Source organism: Leptodactylus fuscus, chromosome 8, assembly GCF_031893055.1.
Source record: "Leptodactylus fuscus isolate aLepFus1 chromosome 8, aLepFus1.hap2, whole genome shotgun sequence".
NCBI classification, from domain to species: Eukaryota; Metazoa; Chordata; class Amphibia; order Anura; family Leptodactylidae; genus Leptodactylus; species Leptodactylus fuscus.
Genome location: NC_134272.1, coordinates 97,459,827 through 97,472,318, shown reverse-complemented (window position 1 = coordinate 97,472,318; position 12,492 = coordinate 97,459,827). Strand labels below are relative to the sequence as shown.

At 46.9% G+C, this 12,492-nt stretch overlaps 1 protein-coding gene across 1 annotated transcript in view; it reads right to left on the bottom strand.

Annotated features, from left to right (window-relative positions):
- LYPD1 (LY6/PLAUR domain containing 1) overlaps positions 1-12,492 on the bottom strand; it is a 56,017-nt gene that overhangs the window by 8,621 nt on the left and 34,904 nt on the right. The window lies entirely within an intron of this gene.

The window sequence follows — 12,492 nt, the reverse complement described above, 5'->3', positions numbered from 1 at the left end:
CCAGCCATTCAAGTGAATATCATCATATCAAGGACCGACCGTTCAAGTGAATATCATCATAGCAAGGACCAGCCATTCATGTGAGTAATATCATAGCTCGGACTAGCCGTTCATGTGAGTAATATCATAGCTGGGACCAGCTGTTCATATCAGTAATATCATAGCTCGGAGCAGCCGTTCATGTGAGTAATATCATAGCAAGGATCAGCCATTCATGTGAGTAATATCATAGCTCGGACCAGCCATTCAAATGAATATCATCATAGCTCGGACCAGCCGTTCATGTGAGTAATATCATAGCAAGGACCAGCCATTCATGTGAGTAATATCATAGCAAGGACCAGCCATTCAAGTGAATATCATCATAGCAAGGACCGACCGTTCAAGTGAATATTATCATAGCAAGGACCGACCGTTCAAGTGAATATCATCATAGCAAGGACCAGCCATTCATGTGAGTAATATCATAGCAAGGACCAGCCATTCATGTGAGTAATATCATAGCAAGGACCAGCCATTCAAGTGAATATTATCATAGCAAGGACCGACCGTTCAAGTGAATATCATCATAGCAAGGACCAGCCATTCATGTGAGTAATATCATAGCTCGGACTAGCTGTTCATGTGAGTAATATCATAGCTTGGACCAGCTGTTCATGTGAGTAATATCATAGCAAGGACCAGCCGCTCAAGTGAGTAATATCATAACAAGGACCAGCCATTCATGTGAGTAATATCATAGCTCGGACTAGCCGCTCAAGTGAGTAATATCATAACAAGGACCAGCCATTCATGTGAGTAATATCATAGCAAGGACCAGCCATTCATGTGAGTAATATCATAGCAAGGACCAGCCATTCATGTGAGTAATATCATAGCTCGGAGCAGCCGTTCATGTGAGTAATATCATAGCAAGGACCGGCCATTCATGTGAATATCATCATAGCAAGGACCAGCCGTTCAAGTGAATATCATCATAGCAAGGACCAGCCATTCATGTGAGTAATATCGTAGCTCGGACTAGCCGTTCATGTGAGTAATATCATAGCAAGGACCGGCCATTCATGTGAGTAATATCATAGCAAGGACCAGCCATTCATGTGAGTAATATCATAGCTCGGACCAGCTGTTCATGTGAGTAATATCATAGCAAGGACCGGCCATTCATGTGAGTAATATCATAGCTCGGACCAGCTGTTCATGTGAGTAATATCATAGCTCGGACCAGCTGTTCATGTGAGTAATATCATAGCTCGGACCAGCTGTTCAAGTGAGTAATATCATAGCAAGGACCAGCCGTTCATGTGAGTAATATCATAGCTCGGACCAGCCGTTCAAGTGAGTAATATCATAGCTCGGACCAGCCGTTCATGTGAGTAATATCATAGCTCGGACCAGCCGTTCAAGTGAGTAATATCATAGCTCGGACCAGCCGTTCATGTGAGTAATATCATAGCTCGGACTAGCCGTTCATGTGAGTAATATCATAGCAAGGACCAGCCATTCATGTGAGTAATATCATAGCTCAGACCAGCCATTCAAATGAATATCATCATAGCTCGGACCAGCCGTTCATGTGAGTAATATCATAGCAAGGACCAGCCATTCAAGTGAATATCATCATATCAAGGACCGACCGTTCAAGTGAATATCATCATAGCAAGGACCAGCCATTCATGTGAGTAATATCATAGCTCGGACTAGCCGTTCATGTGAGTAATATCATAGCTGGGACCAGCTGTTCATATCAGTAATATCATAGCTCGGAGCAGCCGTTCATGTGAGTAATATCATAGCAAGGATCAGCCATTCATGTGAGTAATATCATAGCTCGGACCAGCCATTCAAATGAATATCATCATAGCTCGGACCAGCCGTTCATGTGAGTAATATCATAGCAAGGACCAGCCATTCACGTGAGTAATATCATAGCAAGGACCGACCATTCAAGTGAATATTATCATAGCAAGGACCGACCGTTCAAGTGAATATCATCATAGCAAGGACCAGCCATTCATGTGAGTAATATCATAGCAAGGACCAGCCATTCATGTGAGTAATATCATAGCAAGGACCAGCCATTCAAGTGAATATTATCATAGCAAGGACCGACCGTTCAAGTGAATATCATCATAGCAAGGACCAGCCATTCATGTGAGTAATATCATAGCTCGGACTAGCTGTTCATGTGAGTAATATCATAGCTTGGACCAGCTGTTCATGTGAGTAATATCATAGCAAGGACCAGCCGCTCAAGTGAGTAATATCATAACAAGGACCAGCCATTCATGTGAGTAATATCATAGCTCGGACTAGCCGCTCAAGTGAGTAATATCATAACAAGGACCAGCCATTCATGTGAGTAATATCATAACAAGGACCAGCCATTCATGTGAGTAATATCATAGCAAGGACCAGCCATTCATGTGAGTAATATCATAGCAAGGACCAGCCATTCATGTGAGTAATATCATAGCTCGGAGCAGCCGTTCATGTGAGTAATATCATAGCAAGGACCGGCCATTCATGTGAATATCATCATAGCAAGGACCAGCCGTTCAAGTGAATATCATCATAGCAAGGACCAGCCATTCATGTGAGTAATATCGTAGCTCGGACTAGCCGTTCATGTGAGTAATATCATAGCAAGGACCGGCCATTCATGTGAGTAATATCATAGCAAGGACCAGCCATTCATGTGAGTAATATCATAGCTCGGACCAGCTGTTCATGTGAGTAATATCATAGCAAGGACCGGCCATTCATGTGAGTAATATCATAGCTCGGACCAGCTGTTCATGTTAGTAATATCATAGCTCGGACCAGCTGTTCATGTGAGTAATATCATAGCTCGGACCAGCTGTTCATGTGAGTAATATCATAGCTCGGACCAGCTGTTCATGTGAGTAATATCATAGCTCGGACCAGTTGTTCATGTGAGTAATATCACAATAACCCATTTACCCACGGAAGAGAGATCCACCATCCAGAACCCACACAGACAAGAAGAAACAGCCAAGACAGAATTGTCAACAAGAGTGGGAGACAACTGCTGAACATGTGCCGAAGCCTAGGACTGTACATAATAAACGGACGTACCACAGGCGATCCCAGAGGACGCTTCACACTAAACTCTCAAGTGGGCAACAGCGTGGTGGACTATGCCATTACAGACGCAGACCTGTCAGACATTGAAGACTTCACAACCGCACCCGACTCCCATCTATCAGACCACAACCAGATCCTACTATACATGAGAACCAGGAACAAAACACCCGCACATGAGCCCCAACAGTCCGGCCTCTACAACTTACCAAGACATTTCACATGGACCAACCATCAGGCCATAGAATATACCAACGCAACCAACCGACCCGAAATCAAGACACTGCTCACAAACTTCCATACAAACACCTATCAGCCAGACCAACAGGGAGTCACCAGAGCTGTGAAGGATCTCAAGTACATCCTACAGACCACAGCAGAACTAGCAGGCCTGAAACCAACCAAACCCATAAGACAAACCAACAAACAGTCCCACAAATGGTTCGACAGCGACTGCAGAGCACTACGCCATACCCTAAGAACAGCCTCCAACCAAAAACACAGGGACCCCAACAACAAGGAGGTGAGGGAAGCCTACAACAATCTATGCAAGCAATACAAAGGCACCCTCAGAGAGAAGAAACAGAGGGACCTCTCCCACAAAATAGAGCAACTAGAGGACTCCCTCCAGGACAGCTCATTCTGGGAGACCTGGCACCACATGGGCACAAAGCCCAAGAAAAACTCTCTCCACATCCAAAATGGCAATATCTGGCTCAACTACTTCAGAGGTCTCTACAAAAACATCCCAGAAGAAGACCTAACTCCAGAACAGCAACAGATAATCACCAAACTGAGGGACATGGAGAAAGTCATCAAAGACTTCCAGAACCCTCTGGACTCACCAATCACCATAAAAGATATACAGGAAAGAATTGTCCTGCTGAAAGGCAAAAAGGCCAGTGGCCCTGACGGCATCCTACCAGAGATGATCAAATACAGCCCTCCAGCAATACACGCGGCACTGGCAAAGCTATTCACCCTCGTGCTCAATGCTGGACACTTCCCCGAAGACTGGAACAAAGGGCTCATAACCCCCATCTACAAGAATGGGGACCAATATGACCCCAACAACTACAGAGGGATCTGCGTCAGCAGCACATAGCTGGGGAAACTGTTCAACAGCATCATCAATAACAGAATCCTCACCTTCCTCACACAACACGGGGTCCTCAGCAAGAGCCAAGCAGGGTTCATGCCAAACCACCGCACCACAGACCATATCTACACCCTGCACAGCCTCATCAAGACGCACGTCCACAACACCAGAAGAGGCAAGATATTCGCCTGCTTCGTGGACTTTAAGAAGGCGTTCGACTCAGTATGGCACCCAGGCCTACTCCTAAAACTCCTAGAGAGTGGAATAGGAGGAAGAACGTACGACGTCATCAAGAGCTCCTACACCGGAAACCAGTGCAGTGTGAAGGTGAATGGGAAAAGGACAGCATACTTCCAACAGGCCCGAGGGGTCAGACAAGGCTGTAGCCTGAGCCCAACGCTCTTCAACATCTACATCAATGAACTGGCTACAGCCCTGGAGGCCTCACCAACCCCAGGCCTGAACGACCGGGAGGTGAAGTTCCTGCTATACGCCGACGACCTCCTACTCCTGGCCCCCACCGAGAAAGACCTCCAAGAAAGCCTGTCAGTGCTGGAAAAATTCAGCACCACATGGGCCCTACCCATCAACCAGAAGAAGACCAAAGTCATGGTATTCCAGAAGAAGGGCCACAATAAAGCCTCCACCACCCCACAATTCACACTGAACGGCTCCACACTGGAGAAAACCAACAGCTACACCTACCTGGGGCTGGAGCTCAGCCAATCAGGAAGCTTCAAAGCAGCAATAGAAACCCTGAAAGCAAAAGCCTGCAGAACCTTCTACGCCAGTGGTTCTCAACCTTTCTAATGCCGTGACCCCGCAATACAGTTCCTCATGTTGCGGGGCCATAACGGCGTGTGTTCCAGCTGAATAGCGCTGCTGCAGACAGTAGCGCGGCTTCTCAGTGGCTAAAGCCATCAGAAATATGTATTTTCTGATGGCTTTAGGCATACCTCCCAACTTTTGAAGAAAACTAGAAAGAGGGACAAAATATGTGAGTTTAGCTCCGTCCACTTTTATGTTGACTCCACCCATTCATTTTTCACGTGCTCCCACACAGTATAATCCTCCTACAGTCACCTGTACATTATATATGTCCACCCGCCATCTCTCCCCCAGTTTCATATAACCCCTTCATCTGCCCCCAGTTTCATGTCCCTCCATCTCTGTCCCCAGTGTCATGCCGTCCCCCCCTTCATCTGCCCCTTCAGTATGTTCCACCTTAATGTTTAAAACAAAACACTTACACTCACCCACTCAGTCTTGCTCACTCATATAGTTGTGGCCGCGATGTGACGTCATCACATCGCGGCTACACATACAGAAGCCGCAGCACAGCGTTAAAGCAGGAGCTGGCTGTGACAGCTCCTGCTTTATCGCCTGTGTTTTCAACTCATCGGCGTCCTCCGGGCGCCGATCAGTTGAAACCGGGACATACCCCTGTGTTTTGGTCGTTCGACCCCTGCCGGGGTCGCGACCCACAGGTTGAGAACCGCTGTTCTACGCCATCAGAAGACAACTGTACCACCTCAAACCACCGGTGAGGGACTGGCTGAAGATATTTGACGCTGTCATCTTCCCGATCCTTCTCTATGGCAGAGAGGTTTGGGGCCCAGCCACCTACCCAGACCAGCCAAAATGGGACACTAGCCCAACAGAGAACTTCCACCTGGAGTTCTGCAAATACCTGCTCCATGTCCATCGCAACACCACCAACAAGGCCTGCAGGGCAGAGCTAGGCAGACTCCCCCTATGGCTCACCATACAGAAGAGGGCGCTAGCTTTCCAGGCACACATCCAGGGGAGCGACTCCTACCACCACCAAGCATGGCTAAGCCACCTGAGCAAACCAGACACCCACCAACCAAACAGCAGCCAACCACCAAACCAAAAACACCAACAGAGGATAACCAAGGCCGAAATAAAGGCGACCACAGAGGCAAACAGAGAGCGGTACATTGAAGAATGGAGAAACGAAATAAATAACTCCAAGAAACTCACCAATGTGTACCAATCCCTACAAAGGGACTACACCATGGCCACCTACCTGGAGAGAATACGCCACCCCAAGCACAGACAGACCCTGAGCCGATACAGACTGAGCGCCCACAACCTAGAGATAGAGACGGGGCGATACAGACAGACGTACAAGCCACGGGAGAAGAGACTGTGCCAGCACTGTGACCAGGGGGTCCTAGAAGACCAGACCCACTTCCTGCAACACTGCACCAAATACTCAGCTGTGAGGGCCGTCTACTACCAAAGACTCTCTGCCCACATCCCAGACTGGGAGAAGAGGAAACTCTACATCCTACTGGGAGAAGAAGAGGCCACTGTGGAGATCGCTGCCCAATATGTGTCCAGCTCTCACGAAACAAGAGGAAGATGAGATGCATGGACTAGCAAACCACCCATCCCCCATGGGCTATTAAATCCCCCACCCAAACACCACTAAGCGCACCCCCCCCCCCCCCATCACCTATTTACCCCATACCCACATGCCCCAAACAAGAACCAAGAGACCCTAAGGACACTCAAACTCCCAACCCACAGACCCCGTACCCACCTCCCTCCACCACCCCCAACCCCCTTTTTTTGCTTTGGCAACACCAAATGTTTTATTCTTTGGATAATTCTTTGATTTTTATAAACATTTTTAGTGGTCATTCTAACCAATTATCCAGCCATGTGCTCTCTTATTTTCTGTTTTCATAGTCTGAATGCCTGGTGCTCTGTCTCCTTAGTGCGGCTGCGCGGGTTCCCTTCCCTGTACAGCTGCACCATCACTCCTCTGTTCCAGGGCCAGTGCGCTTGTGCGGACCTCCGGTCTCACACATGCGCATTAGGGCCCTGTTCTTGGTGACAGATCACACGTGCGTGGTTAAGTCCACTTGAGCATGCGGGGTTGACAGCCACAGATGTTGCAGAGGTGATGCTGTGGGTAGCATGTGTGCGGCGCCTGTTTGTCGATGAACCAACACCTGCAACCTTACGCCCACCAATAGGTCTAAATATGATTGCCCATGTCAGGCCGACTACACATCTGGCCCAACAGGCAAAGGTAAGGACGCACTCCCCCCCCCCCACACACACACTTCGTTCCTGGGTTCCCCTATATAGAAGTCCACTGGCACATAATGCATTTGTTTTTAGCCAGTAACCATCAGATCTCTGAGTTGGAGTTTTTATACTCGGATTTATGTAAAATCCAGTTATCGCCAAGTCTGTTACACGCCGCCGGGGCTTCCATTACATTTGTGGGGCCGGATATATGTTCTTATATTTATTGTTTCTTTGCATTTTGCTGAGTTTGGCGCACACACACACAGTATATATACACATAGACACACATGCATACATATATACACGCAGGCATACATATTTATACACACATATATACGCATACATATATACATCCATGCATATTTACACACACATACATATATATATTCAAGGATTAAAGAAGGCCCTGAAGACTCCCCTATTCAGGAAGGCCTACACCCCCCAATAACACTATCACCGCACCCCCATCTGTACAGTCTCCCCCCTCTCCTTCTGTCTCTACCCCCTTCCCTCATAGATTGTAAGCCCTCGCGGGCAGGGCCCTCTACCCCACTGTGCCAGCCGATCACTGTTAGTATGATATGTACCTGTATATTCTGTGTATTGTATGTAACCCCCAAATGTAAAGCACCATGGGATTAATGGTGCTATATAAATAAATAAATAAATAAATAATATACATATATACATACACACATATATTTTTGGGGAAAAATGTGCGTCTTATAGTCCGAAAAATACATACTTATATATACAAACACACGCATACATTTACCGTATTTTTTATTTATATTTTATACATTTACCGTATAAGACGCACCTAGGTTTTAGAGGAAGAAAATAGGGAAAAAAAAATTTTGAAGCAAAAAATGGTAAAAATCTTTAATATATGGGAGTTGTAGTTTTGCAACAGCTGCAGGGCCACATTGTATTCTAGGGAAAGGAGGTGATCCAGAACTCTTATTTATTTCATTTTTTTTTTATTATATATTTTTAAAACTTTTTTTTTTTTTTTTTTTTTTTAACCATTTTATTAGTTCCTAGGGGGCTTGAACCTGCAGTCATTTGATTGCAAGTCCCATAGACGGCAATACAACTGTATTGCCATCTATGGGACATTCTGTATATTACTATTACGGCTGGTCATAGACTAGCCGCAATGGTAATATAGCCGTGACAGGCCTGGGAGCCTTCATTAGGGTCCCGGCTGTCACCCGAACATGTCGGCTCCTGCGATATCGCCACGCAGGAGCCGGCCTGCAACTCTACAGGGGGGGGTGTAGTTTACACTTTGGGTGGGGGGGAAGGGGCCGCCAATACAGACCCGGCATCCACTGTAATAGGAAGGCGGATGCCGGGGAGGGTTAGACGCCGGCACATGTGCCAGGGCCTGAGACATCGCTATGCTCCTGCCCTGCATGAAGCCAGCAGCTGCAGGAGCGATGCTGTTATTGCGGGGAGGGACGGAGGAGCGGAATGGCTTCATGCAGGGCAGGAGCATAGCGATGTCTCAGGCCCGGCACATGTGCTGGCGTCTAACCCACCCCGGCATCCGCCTTCCTATTACAGCGGATGCCGGGTCTGTATTGCGGCCACATTCGGACTATAAGACGCACCCTTCTTTTCTCCCCCAAATTTTGGGGAAAAAAAGTGCGTCTTATAGTCCGAAAAATACATACATACTTCTATATACACACACACACGCATACATTTACCTACGTATTATTATGTATTGTTCTATGGATTCATTTGCCACACTCTGAAGTTTCGATGTAAGTGTTGGACATTTGAATTCTGTGATAAGATGCAGTTGTCCCTGTACTTTACTTGTCCATGAGAGAGGGCCGAGTACATCCCGAAACGTGTTGTCTGTTTTACTAACAAAAGGTCGAGTGATTTTTACCCGGTTGTGTTCGGAGTCAGTGCGCGCGGTTCTTTCCCTACGAGGCTTGTGGCCTTCCGTTCCACGCGGATCGCAGACATGGCGAGCAGGGACCCGAATATACCTTTGTACGTTGTGATCCATAACAGGGATGAATGACAACAGTCATTTTAGGCATCTTTGTAGTAATAATAATCATCATCATTTTCTCTGCATTTGTTTTCTGTTTCGATTCCTTTACTTTTCATCTTTTTTTGGCTTTTGCGGCCCGTTACTTGTTTTCTATTAAGTTATCATCTCCAGTTACAATATTTCCAGTTTATAGCAACAGTAATCTTGTATATAATAACCAATCCCGGATCTAGTCTTCTGTAAAGATGTGGGGCTGAATCACTCTCTCTTTACACCCTGCTCGAAACATTTCCAGAAAACGGAATGGTGCGGCACCTCGAGCTACCGTTTAGCCGTGTGGATTTTACATGTCAGGATTAAATGCAATCGAGTGGAAAATGGCAGAAGGGATGAAGCAGTTGGATGGAAGCAGCTGATGCCCAGGATTTGCATTTGGTAGGGAGAGAGGCCTAATCCTCATCTGTATATGAGGCCGGGAAATGAAACACATTCAAAGTTAGCGGCCATATCGTGTGCTGAATGAAAGTCACCGGAGCGCAGCGCACACGTAATCCATCATGTCCTCGCTGTAAACTGCACAGTGACTCCAACCCAATCTGCAGGAATCCACTCAGCGCTCCGATATTTACAACCCTCCCGATTGCGCCTTATTTAAGGCCCCTAATCCGCTTTATCTGCCGCTCGCCTAAAAAGTATTGTAGGCAAGAGAAAAACTGGAAGCAATTTATTAATAGGAGAAGATGGCCTGCAGGCTGTGCAGCGCAATATATCCACCGTCAGGTTTACTGCGTGGAGGAAATTAATGACACACACTGTAACTCTCTATTCACTTGCAAGTTTGTTTATCGGCAGCTGCAGGCGGCGGCCCTGGAAGCCCCATCTCAGCGCATCACTTAGATGTGTAAATCACGCCGACTCCATCACCCGCAGCCTCACATCAAATTCTTTTCACGCTTTGGTAGCATGTTTTCCTATCAGATCTTCTTAGAATCGGAGCTGCGCTTTCATCAGTGTAAAACACCAGTAATTCTGTGGGTCTGGGTAATTCTGCTCCTGGGCGGCAGAAGAAGGGGAAGGGGAAGAGGGCTCTTTCATGATGTATTCTGTACTGACACCAGTAGAAAGGAGATGTTTACAGCTTTGTTGTCCGCATACAGACGACTCTTCATACAAGGGTCTCCACTCATCACGTGATGGAATCTCCAAGTCCTCATTCACACAGGGCACTGACAACACCTTTCACAATGGCCTTTCCCATAGAGTACAATTAGTTATGGACACTGCAGATACAAGAGTTCACAAATGACACAGGCAAAATGGCAGATTACATGGAGGCTTCATGTGTGACGATCACTGGATAATAGATGAATAAAGGAGCTGTCAATAAGGGGTAGAATGGGAGACAGTCAGGAAGGCGACAAGGGAGACAGCAGGCTGAGAGATTGCGGAGTGATCGGAAACAAGTCTCATGTGCTCGCTCTCCAAGGACGACTCGGATACCTTTCACACCCTCCGGACTCCTAAGGTGCAGGCGGTAAGGCCTCAGCCGGGACCGAGTAGTTAAAATTAGAGATGAGCGAACACTCTTTGGATCAGCCTATCTGAACAGCAGGCACCCATAGAGATGAATGGAAGCACCTGTGACGCCGGCCGCCCGCCCGTAAAGTCAGCGTGACAGGTGCTTCCATTCATCTCTATGGGTGCGTGCTGTTCGGATCGGCTGATCCAAACAGTGTTCGCTCATCTCTTCTTAAAATCATCATCATCCAACAGGACGTTTCCCAATCTCCGAGCAGTATTCCTCATCCTAAGACCCAATAAGGGAGGCAGACAAGTCCCAGCTCCTTTCTTCTTCTCGCCCCACTATGGTACCTCTATTCGTGACCCTCTTCCTAAAATATTTCACCTTTCTTTCTTCTGGAACTTTTCCCTCCTCCCTTGCACATGATGCCATAACCCTCTGCTGGAGAGATCCTGCCTTGACCCGTCTTGTGCCATTAACCCTTCATCTCTGAAATACTATTCTGGCCCAATCTTTTCTGGACCCCTAACAGGTTTTCGTGCGCTACACTATCCAGAAATGCCAGTTACAAAAGATTCCAATGATCTTCTGACGACTACATTTTATTCTTCTGGATCTTTCATAAGTTTTTGACACTGTCAGCCTCATGGACACCTCCCTCGGGGCTCGGTCCTACACCCTTTTCTCCCTTTACACAGCCCCTAATGGACACCCTATCAGCAGATCTGGCGATATACCTCTATGTCAGAACACCATCAGACTGTCACTCTGCTGTCTAGAACATCATGTCATCTCTTTCAATAGCTAAATGTACTAACTGACCTAACCCAAATATCTCCATTTCTGTCGGAGGCGGCATGCCCGCTCTCTCAGGGTTGTATTCGACTCAAACCTCTCCTTCACCCCACATCACCTTAACCTCAAAAACAACTGCAGAATCCGCCCTTTACTTCCTATCAAATATCAAGCCCCCTCATTGTTCCTCAGATTCATTCTCCATCTTGACTACTGTCATTGGTCTTCTTCTTACCTAATAGTCTTCCTGCGGCCACCGGACTCCCCTTTTGGTCATCTCAGTACACGGATGCTTCCTCCTTGTGCCAGTCACCGCAATGGTTGCCGATACACCCCAGAATACAATATAAACTTATTACCGCAACCTATAAATCACTCTCTAGCACTGACTTCCCTACATCTCTGCCCTTGTCATTGGCTACCGCCCCACCTGCCCACTCTGTTCTGCCAATGACATTAGACTTGCATCCTCTATTACCTAAACATCCCACTCCCATCTTCAAGACTTTTCAGGAGATGCATCAGTGCTCTGGATTGCTCTACCCCAGACAGTCAGACTAACACCCAGCTTAAAACGTGCCCTAAAAACTTTAGTCATGCCGACTTATCACACAAACGGATCACACTACTATACATTCCCTTATATTTCCTATCCTTTCTATTCTATTGCCCAGAACCCAATCCCTCCATCCAGAATTTAATTTGCACTCCCTGCATTTAGTGTCTTCATATTCATATATACCAGCTAGTGACTGGCTCACACGGCTTCAGTTATGCGATCCCTATAGCCGCGTATTATCATGGGTCTGCACAAGAGACAGTGAGCCTCAGGCAAAACTCAGGACAGGTCCTATCACTTTCTGTTTCACAGCTGAGTCAAACTGAGAAAAG